Genomic DNA, 10,230 nt, shown 5'->3' on the forward strand with positions numbered 1-10,230 from the left:
CTGTGGGTTCTGTTCTGAGGGTGAGGCAGGATTGCAAGATTACTGAATGATCACTGAGGCTCACTTAAGTAAAGCTGAAAGGAACAAGGGACTAAAAGCTTACTCACAGTATGTAAGGAAGAAGTTACCCAAGGCCAGAGGAGGGGGTTAGCAAAATAGGGATATGGCATGCAGGCTGGGTGTGAGACTCCTCACTAAGATCCTCTCCCCAGTAACTCTCAGGCACACACACAGTCTGGATCCTGGGCTCCAGAAAATGTGACCCAAATACACTCAAGCAGCTGGGGAACTGTGAGGTAAAAGCACCTTATGAAAGGTGGTGGTGGGGGGAAACCAACCTGGTGTAAAGCACATATGCAAGGAGGAGAAAGCTTGGGAGCAATTTCTATGTACCAGAACTGCACTTTGTACCTTCCTGTCAGCTCCCAAAGGGAATTGTTTCTATGGAAATCAAAACAGTGCCACTTCTGTTCATTTTTATACAGTATCCTCACATCAGTCAATGTGCTTCAGTCTGGCTTGTGGGTCTAAGAACATTATAGAAATACAGCTACTGTTTTGGTCATCTTCTTTTTCTTTTGTCACAGAATTATTTACTGCAGAATGGTCCAGACTGGGGACTTTCTCCTCATGAGCCATACAAGCAGGGCAAACTGCACAGAATAAAATGGTAGGAGAAGACATATTTCCAGCCCTATGCCCTCACCCAGGCTGGTAAAAAAACCAATTCCCTATTCTGTTCCAGATTAATGGCACACAAGAACAATATTTCCATTCTACCAACATATCTTCTCCTGGAAAAGGCAGAAGGCTGGGTGGAAGTGTGTCCCCTGAGCTCATGAACCACCAGCTTACCCAGGCTGATCCATTTTGAGTTGGTAACATGTCTACTTCAGCTCTACTCAGGTATAGACAACTTCAGACATACAAGTTATCAGAACTCAGTATCAGAATCTGCCATGATGGCAGGGCAGAATAGCAGAAGAGCAATGTAACCCTGAGTAACAGAAATTTATAGTTTCCACATTCCTTCCCATAATCTGTAGTTTGTTGATGTTGGTGCAATGTTTTCCTTCCTGTTTTTTTTTTTCCTGTTACCCAACACTGCTGTCCAGAACTTAGATGACAACAAGAGACTGTCTTGTACTTTAAACAATTGCCAGCAAAATACAATACTGTAATTTTGATATTTAGCTTCACAGTCCGTGAAGTAGGCTGATCCCACATTAAGAGATTGTCTAACAAGCAGAATGCAGTAAACAAGGAAGCCCACAGATGAGAGAGGAAGGCATACAGGGGGGTACAATGAGAGAAAAATCCTTCCCCTCCTCAATTCCCTAAAGAATCAAGACATGTTAAAAGTGTGGAATAGGGAAAATAAGAGCATAAACTTAGGGAGAAGAAAAAAGGAAAGAAAAGTTACAGTATATGCTGGATAGACAATGGCTCAGCTTTTCCAGCACCCACTTCCTCCCACAGTGAGCCACTAGGTGAATACAAGATATGCTACAAAGGTCCATGACACAACTGTCTCCCCATACAAATAATTTATTCCTATGACCTCTCATTGGCAAAAGCTCTAAATCACCATTTTCTTTCCTATAATCACATATTCTTACTACTGCCAGAAAAGCTTAAGGGATGGCACACATGGTATGGGAAAGGAACACTGAAAAAGGAAGACACTAAATAAAATGCTCTCACAGTAAGAGTAAAGCAAATGGATGAATTTGTAAAAAAATTATTGAATCCATCTGTTTATTTAGTACAAAGTTCATATATTAAAATCAAATAAATTAATTATTAAAATAAAATAAAATTAAATGCTTTAATATGGATTTATAGATATTTCACCAAAGTATCTTGCTCAGTAACATAGTGAGTAGTAGAAAAATTAAATGAGGATTTTTTAAAAAATCTCCATTTTACTACTGACTGAAGTGTCAGGTACAATTCCAAGGCTCACTGCAAACTTTTCACCTAGCAAATTTGCTTCTTTCAGTCTAAACAATGCAGTGATTACAGGCAGCTTTAAGCAGCAGGTTCCAGATGAAGATGTATAAGGAAAAGTGTAAGCCTGCAGTCCCCACAGAGAGGACATTGTATTGGTGTGGCAGTGGTTGCTTTGTCACAACTCAGAGAGCCCTGAACTGCACAAAGAAACAGTCATGAAAAGAAAATGCACCAGAAGGGTGACATTTCCATTCTTAGATTTCTCTAAGGTTTTCCATGAGAAGGAAATGTCACTGCCTCCCTCTCTTTTTTCCCTCAGAAGTGGAGGAGGGATGGAACAATGCTGATCTGGTCACAGCAACTCCATCATGACACAGGGGAGACGAAAGAGGCCAATCTAATGACAGATATGAAAGGCTTTGCTGGAATTCATGTAAGAACATAATCCCCATGGGACAGAACTGCAATTAAGTTTGTGATGGATTCCTTCCTAGAATTGGCATCCAAAACCACTGGCTCATTAATATTTGCTCTCTCAAACATTAGGTCTGTCACCTTCCCCTCAGTCATGAGGATATGGTCACTAAGGGACAAAACTAAGCTGTGACCACAACAAATATTTGTGAATGTTATCTGTGTTCATGGTTTTGGCACATATTTTTGCTTGGTCAAGGCTACCTCAGGTACTTATGTCCTGCAAAGCACATTACAGCAGATATTTCAAAGACAATATTTCATCAAAAAGCAAAGAGAACAGTAATGTCTATTTGACTGGCGGTGTATTTTTGTGTGTGTTTTTGTCTTTTTTTTTTTTTTAATTTGCAATCAGACAGAAAAAACAAATCACCTTTCAAAAATATTTTTTGGGCTGATAATCCTTCTTATTTATGTGCTTCAATGAAATCCCCATAGCAAGTGAGGGAACGGGGCCTTCCAGCACTGTTAGAAAATACTAGAAAAATCTTCAAAAGTACATCAAAATCTTGCTGTGATGCAGAAGTAATGTTTCTGCAGTCTGGATTACCTGAAGATGCAGTGAGAGAACCAAAATGGATCAACTACGGCCACCAAGAAGCACATTTTCATTGCTGCCAACATGGACCTAATGCCAACAATTCAAATAAACATTCTGCTGAGCTTCTTAACTTTCCTGGTGAGTTGCCTTTGAGGCAGACACATCATTTTGCCTAAAACTGGGGACTCGAATGGTAATTTGCCATTTTTATCAGCAAAAGCATCCAGTGAATGCCTGTATGATTGATTTTGCCTCCCAGTGACTCTCTCTATGCTTGATGGACCAGCAATGCTGCTAAAGGCAGATTTGTCCCCCTTCCCTCCTCACTCTCCCTGACAAGTACAATGACGCGATTTTCACCAAAATATTTCCTTTATCAGATGGATTGTCTGAGGACAACTGAGGACTTTCCGTTGGTAGTGACACCAACCATGCAGGGTGTGCTCATCACTGATAGCAGACCCAGAGAGTTTTATCCCTCAATACTGATGTCACATGGCACATTTGTACATCCGCTCCTTTAGATCACAGAGTGAAAGCAAAAATGGAAATGCACTGAGGTGTACAAAACTTCTATCAGATATGATTTTGTTTGCATTTCTAAACGGAGCAGCAGAGAAAAATTTGTTCAGTATATACACTGAAGATCGTCCTTCTTCTAGGATTCATAGTGCATCTACTCTCCAAAATACTCCTAATATTTCTAATGACCTCAGCCCTTATTTATCTGAGCCTAAATTCATAGCATGCTGAATCAATGTTCAACATGAAAAAACAGAACTGTGCGCAGGCTGGAGTAGCTCCTGGCAGCAAAAAATTATGAGAGCAATTAGGCCACAAATCTGAAAGGTCACTTTACTGGAAGAAAGTCTTTGAAACTAATGACAAACCTAAATTTTTTGAACTATCATTACCAAACTAGTTTGTGAATTCGCACAGTAAAATTTTAAGTCAGATTAAAGTCATCTGTGCTTCCTTTTCATTCAAAACCCAAAAGCAGTACAATAAATTGAAACTGAGGGGTGTGAGGAACATATATGCTGCTGTAGTTGCTCAAAAGTGTCCTACAGAAACTTGAGAAGAACATAGCACCCAGTTTCTTTCACAGTACAACATATATCTTCTACACTGGTAGCTCTACTGGTAATATCTAGGGTAGCTAGGGATCAATAGGCTGGACAATAAGGAAATGCCCTAAATGCCTGTTTTTCCAAGAGCCACGGAACACTCCTAATCATGGAAAGACATATGATAGCATTTCTATGAGATCTGCATCTGACGTGGTTGTCCTAACCTCTTTTTAGACAATGAAGGGAAAGGAAGACAATTTTATAGAGCATGATTCATGGCTGCTGCCTAAAACCATGCCACCAAAGCAAGGTTTAGCAGTATCCATCTCTCTGTGTAAGAGACTGTAAAGGTGACTCAGAGCCTCATGTGACTCAGATGCTCATGTCTACAGCTGGATGAGGAGAGTCTTGCCTCTAAAGCCCAAGAAGTGCTTTGGAAAGTCTGCATGGATGCATGTTACCATTGTCACTAGAGACCTTCCAAAGGAAGGCTAAAACTTCCATATTGCTGCAGGCAAATAAGAGATCTTGTTTTCACTTTAACCCCAGATCAGCACCTGACCATGGGAAGTCATCATCAGAACAGCTCAGACTGACCTACAACAAAACAATCAAGATATACTGCAACCAAAGATGGAAAAAATAGTCAGTGAGAGAGGAAAACCCATGTAGTTTGCAAAGAGAGCAGGAAAGAATAAGGGCCTTGATATCTTAATGATATACAGGAAAACAAAACTCAGCTACATTCTTGTAAAGCAACCTCTGAAACAGAAGCATGCTTTTGAAAAAATCCATGCTCCCTGATCATCTTATCAAGGGTCAGGTGTTCCTGAATCTGCAAGAAAGACAGGTCCTCTCCTGAACAAGGCAAACCCTTCTCTCATCTGCAGCAGTGCTACAGACTGGCAGTTTTCTCACACATTTTTCAGGGCCAAAGAGATGCAATAGCTGATCCCTCCATCCACAGGTTGCTCAAGTCCTAGCTATCTCTTCATCACTTAGGGCAGAGCACGAGAAGGAACACTTTCTGCTTCTTATTCCTCTTACTGCTTTAAGACATTTCTTCTAACAGGAAAGGTGAAACACAGCAAAAGCAAAATCTTAATGGATTGGGTAAATCTTTTTACCTGCAAGAAATCTTGGGGCTCAGTACTGAGTTAAATTGTTGTAACATCCAACAGGCCGATCTGCTCATACTGTTATCTCTTTCATGCAAATTGTTACCCTACCAATTACCAATTGTTAGTCTCTTTGTAAATTACAAAGAGATCAAGGTTACACCTGCTTTACAGGTACATGAATTATGGCATGTGATCTACTAGACACTGCCCAAACACAGTGACTTTTGATCTGCAAAAAATCAAACTTTGCTGTAATAAACACACTTGATAACAAAATAAAAAAGCACTTCAAAAGCATCATACCCTGCTTGAAGATACTATACACTGATAATCACAAATTCCAGCATGAACAATTAAAACACAATTTACTCAATAACTACATTGAACCATCAGTCATTATGCCTCCAAACATCAGAACAGTCTGTAATACCCACAGGAAGTATTTTTAAAAGAAAGAGAAGTCACGGGGAATGATTAAATGTTCCTTTCAGAGATAGTACATTTTTTCAGTTGTGTTCTCAGACGGATCATAATTTTCTGAATAAAACAAGGACTACTCAGTTATTTGTAATATTCCATTGATTCAACCTCCCAAAGACATTTGTATGCCATATTTCAAACCAAATTATTTCAATTTTTAAGCAATGCTTGCACAAAGCATTAAGTACAATTAAATGTAATAGTCTCCTTAGAAAGCTCACTGGGGAAAACAGAACTGAAGAGGTTCAGCAAAAAGTGAAACATTCTGTTTTAGACAGCAAGTTTTACCCAAAATTCATACTCTTTACAAAGTTACCAGAAAAAAAAATTGTAGATTTAGTGGGCACAAATGATTAGGAGACTGCACAGGTGGAGCAGGTCAATAGCACAGCTCCCTGGAGCACTGGGGCTCACCTGTTTGTCTCTAATGACACAGATGGACTACATCCAGCCCAAACACGTTTACTGCACTGTTGTGCAGCAGCAGGGTAATTGATCAACAGTAAAATCAACAAATTTCATGTGTGAAATAAGATGGAAGCAGGTTTGAAAGAGATGAGAAAACACACACGTCATGTAATTCATAAAGAGGAACTAGAACCAAAGAGAAAAAATGACTGCCCAAGTTCTGCAAACTGGAGTTCTGACAGGGAGAGACAAACTGGAGCCAAATTATTCACAGAACCAGAGTCATCTCGGGCAGAAAGTGAGAAGTTTAAAAGTCAAAAAGTTAAGCTGTTAGTTTGGTGGAACCCTGCTTATTTTGTTTGTAGGCTGTATTCCTGCAACAAATTTTTAACGACAGTTAAGATCGTTAGGCAGCTGGATCGTATGCTGCCTAAAAGACACCACCGGACACCTCTTCCCAGTGTGATAATGAATGGATTTAATAACTTCTCTTTTTGGTGCACGAGGGATTGAAAAACCACCCCAAGCTTGTGGAGATTGCATTTCAGTTACTTCTCCGTGGCATTCAGCTGAGGGTATCCTGCGGGATGGACGCTCTCTGAATCAGGCGACACTAAGAAGAGTTTTTCTACACCACGTGGCCAAAGACCACCACCAGCAGAGAGATGTAAACTGTGCTCCTTAGAAGTCTGTACTGGCTGTTTGGCCACGACACCACCACCTTCTACACGCTTAGTTTAAGACTGATTAGAGACCAAGAGAATACACCGTATTCCCTTGGGGTATTCTCTTGGTCCGCAGCTCTCTCCCGCCTGCCTTCCCTTTCCCAACGCTAACCCTGAAACGGGGCACTGCGCATCCCTCGGGATCCCCACCGGCCTCGGGGAAGATCTGGCACCCCTGCCTTGCAATGATCAAGCCCCGGCTGACTTCCCCCAGGGAGGGGGCACAGGGAAGGTCTGACCCGGCTTAACCCCGCCGAGGGGAACCACCGGCACCGGGACCCAGCGCGAACCCGCACGGTTCCGCACAGCCCGCCGGGGCCACGCCGGTCCCGCGGGGAGGGAGTGCGGTGTGCGGGGCTGTCCCGTGTGCGGGGCTGTCCCCTCTGCGGGGCTCCCCCCGCTCTGCCCAGAGCCAGAGCGGCCTTTGCCGCACCTCCCACCCCGCCGGGAGCCCTCGGGGGTCCCTCATTCCCTCCCTGCCCGCTTTACCTTGGCGGGCGGGCGGCGGCGGCTCCGGAGGCTGCGAGAAGGCTCTGCGGGACCGAACCCGACCCAACCCAACCCGGCCCGGCTCAGCCCAGCCCAGCCCAGCCCAGTGGGGCCCGGCGCTGCCGGAGGGAAGTGGGGCCGCCCCGCCGAGCTCTCAGCACCTCCCTCCGCCCCCAGGCCGGCCAGAGGCGGCGGCCCCCAGTCCCCTGGGCAAGCCTCGGCCGCACCGAGCGGCCCAGCCCAGCCCAGCCCAGCCCAGCCCGGCCCGGCCCGGCCCGGCCCGGCCCTTGCGCTCCCCTCCCGCGGCCGCTCTCGGCTGGACAGCGCTGTCAGGCGCGCTCGGGTTTTCAAACAGATTTGCGTTTCTTTCCCCGCTCCCTTTAGTGACTCTACATCTTCTCTAACGTGCAAGGCACTTCTCTAACTGCTTTCATGGCATTTTTTAATCACTTCGTACCTTTGGAAAAAGCTGCCTTGAAGGGTACTTAGATTTTATTGTTGGAGTAGGAATGATTTTATAACGCGTTATATTACATAAAAAGTTGGGGAGGAAAAAAATAATCGAGGCGTTTCCATCTGAAGTTTAAAGAGCAAGTGTCAGAAAATTCAGTGTGGCCTTGGAAGCATTGATGTCACCAAGTTTAAGAGAGATTTTGCATACTGTAAGCCATGTGAAAATAGAACTCTCTCTTGATTCAAAATCCTGGTTTTGGTACCTACAACTTTGCCAAAACAATGCTTTTAGCAGATTTTTTTTCTTCTATATCTGAAGCAATAACAGAGAAGTGTAGTGAAAAAAGGTGAAGATGTCACCATCGCCTCCTTCTGTTACTTCAGTTTAGAGAAGTCACCAGGTAAGCTTACCCTTGTGTTTATTGGAAAATTATATTAAAATTCCAGATTTTGCTCCAAAGTGGCCAAGAAATCCTGTGTTTCATTCCTCTAACACTGCTGGAGATGAAATAATTATGGCAGAAGGATGGTAGCATTTTAAACTACCTCTATGTTTTGCACAGCAAATATGTTTCAATGTTTTGAGGAGCAATTGCTTTGAAAAAATCCAGCTGAGACAGCTCAGCCATATTCAAGAATGCATTTAGGAAAAAGTGCATTGTTCTGCCTGAATTATTTCAAATTATTTCACTGGCTAAAATTTACCAGAGTCTTTAGTGAGGTCAGAGCTTCATTTTTGGCAGGCTCAGGAAAATACATCTAAATTTGGCAAACAACATTTGTAAAATCATGGAAATAGTTATTAAACTATTAGTTATTAGTTGAGGAACTAGGGAGTCTGAGATTCCATGGATACTGCATATTGTTTTTGCTGACTTTATTTGCAGTTGCTCCTTTTGAATTTTTGGTATCATTATGGTACCAAAGAAAGATGTAATTTCAAAAGATTCATTGGCAATTATGTTTTTAAATTTATCCCAAAGTCAAATTTTAAATCAGCACTGAGCACTGAACATTCTGCATGTATTAAGGAGTAATATTGGATGTGCATTTTATTGTCAGAAAGTATATTTTTATTTCTGTATGTGACCTACCAATAACATGGTCACACCCTGAATACACTGGTGGTTTCACACTTATTTAGCTATTGTGAAATACATAACCAAAATATTTGTTAAGATAATATAGAAAACATCTTTTCTGCTTGTAAAAGTAGCCTTTGTTTGCTTTGTCTCTAGATTTGTTCCTGTCCTCTCCAAATATCCTGAAAAAGGCTGAGAGAGCTGAATGGCAATATTTGCATACATTTGCAATATATTTGCAGATATTTGGCAGCTCTCCAAATCTCACCTGGCATTACCTATAAAAGGAACAGTCGAGATAAGAACAGCATAATTCTAGAAAGCAAAGGAAAAGAATAGAAATTCCAGAAAATCTTAAGTGCTATCTCTGCAGTTTTTGGTCTGTGTTCAGGAGAGTGACGATTGTGCTCCAGTGGGATGGGTGGAGGCCATCACATATTCATAGGGTGGGGGGAATGCTACAGCAGATACAGACTTGATTAACACTGTGTGTTCTAATGTTAGAGACAGCAAAGTTTGTGGGAAGAGGAGGTGGAAATAAGTAAAACTTCCTAATTTGTTTTCTGTCAGATGAAATGAATGTGCAGCAGAATCGTTCCCCTGAATTCCAGCCCTACATTCTGCCTGCTTTCCTCCAGAAGCTTTTAATTTTCTAATGGGAAGAGGAGACGTGCACTCCACCCAGGTTACAGCTGGGCATTTCTCAACAGTAGCATGACTCAAGTGCAGTTAGAAATGGTTCTTTTCCTTTTCTTATCTTGGGTGAGTAGATCACTGGTAGATATGCTGTCATTATACAGCCATTGCTGAGGAAGAAAGAAGAGAGCTTTCTTGACCTCTCCAATCCTTTTGGATTGCATGGCCTAGTAATGTTTCTATAAAGCAGCAGATAATTTAGAATTAAAGCAGAACATCTGTTTTTGAAAGGGAACAAATAGATATATTTCTAGTGTCAGGAAACCAACAATCCCTTGGAAAAAAAACCAAAACATTTTACCATAAATATGTTCCCTTAAATTTTATTGAAATCACTTTATACACTGACAATAATCACCTGACTTTGTAGAGACTGACCTTAATTTTCTCTACAGGGTAAATTAGACACTATGCTAAGATCTTACCTGCCCAGAGTAATGCAGGATCAGCCCATAGCCCTCAGTGTTATGAATGGAGAGGGTGCAGATGTATAAAACACTGCCAAGCCATTGTGCCCCTGGCCAAGATTAAAAAAGAGGAAAATAAATCAGTGCAATTAATTAGAACTTTTGTCATAGCAAAACACAGAGAATGCAATTGCAACTGAAAGGGTTGTTTGCTTTGTGGTTATTCAAACAAAATAACTTTCAGGTGGAAGAATGGAAGTTTTGATCATAGAGGACAAAGGCATAGATAGAAGCTACAAGATAGGATTAAAAATATGTGTTTAAGGGAAGT

The 10,230-nt window shown here is 41.9% G+C and overlaps 1 protein-coding gene across 2 annotated transcripts in view; it reads right to left on the minus strand.

Annotated features, from left to right (window-relative positions):
• APBB1IP (amyloid beta precursor protein binding family B member 1 interacting protein) overlaps positions 1 to 7,278 on the minus strand; it is a 63,839-nt gene extending 56,561 nt beyond the window's left edge. For both annotated transcript variants that reach the window (XM_058030750.1, XM_058030748.1), the window contains exon 1: positions 7,262 to 7,278. The gene's annotated coding sequence lies outside the window, so the exon portion shown is untranslated. The remainder of the gene's footprint in view (positions 1 to 7,261) is intronic.
• Between the last annotated feature and the right edge of the window lie 2,952 nt (positions 7,279 to 10,230).

The sequence above is a fragment of the Melospiza georgiana genome, chromosome 1 (assembly GCF_028018845.1).
Source record: "Melospiza georgiana isolate bMelGeo1 chromosome 1, bMelGeo1.pri, whole genome shotgun sequence".
NCBI lineage: Eukaryota > Metazoa > Chordata > Aves > Passeriformes > Passerellidae > Melospiza > Melospiza georgiana.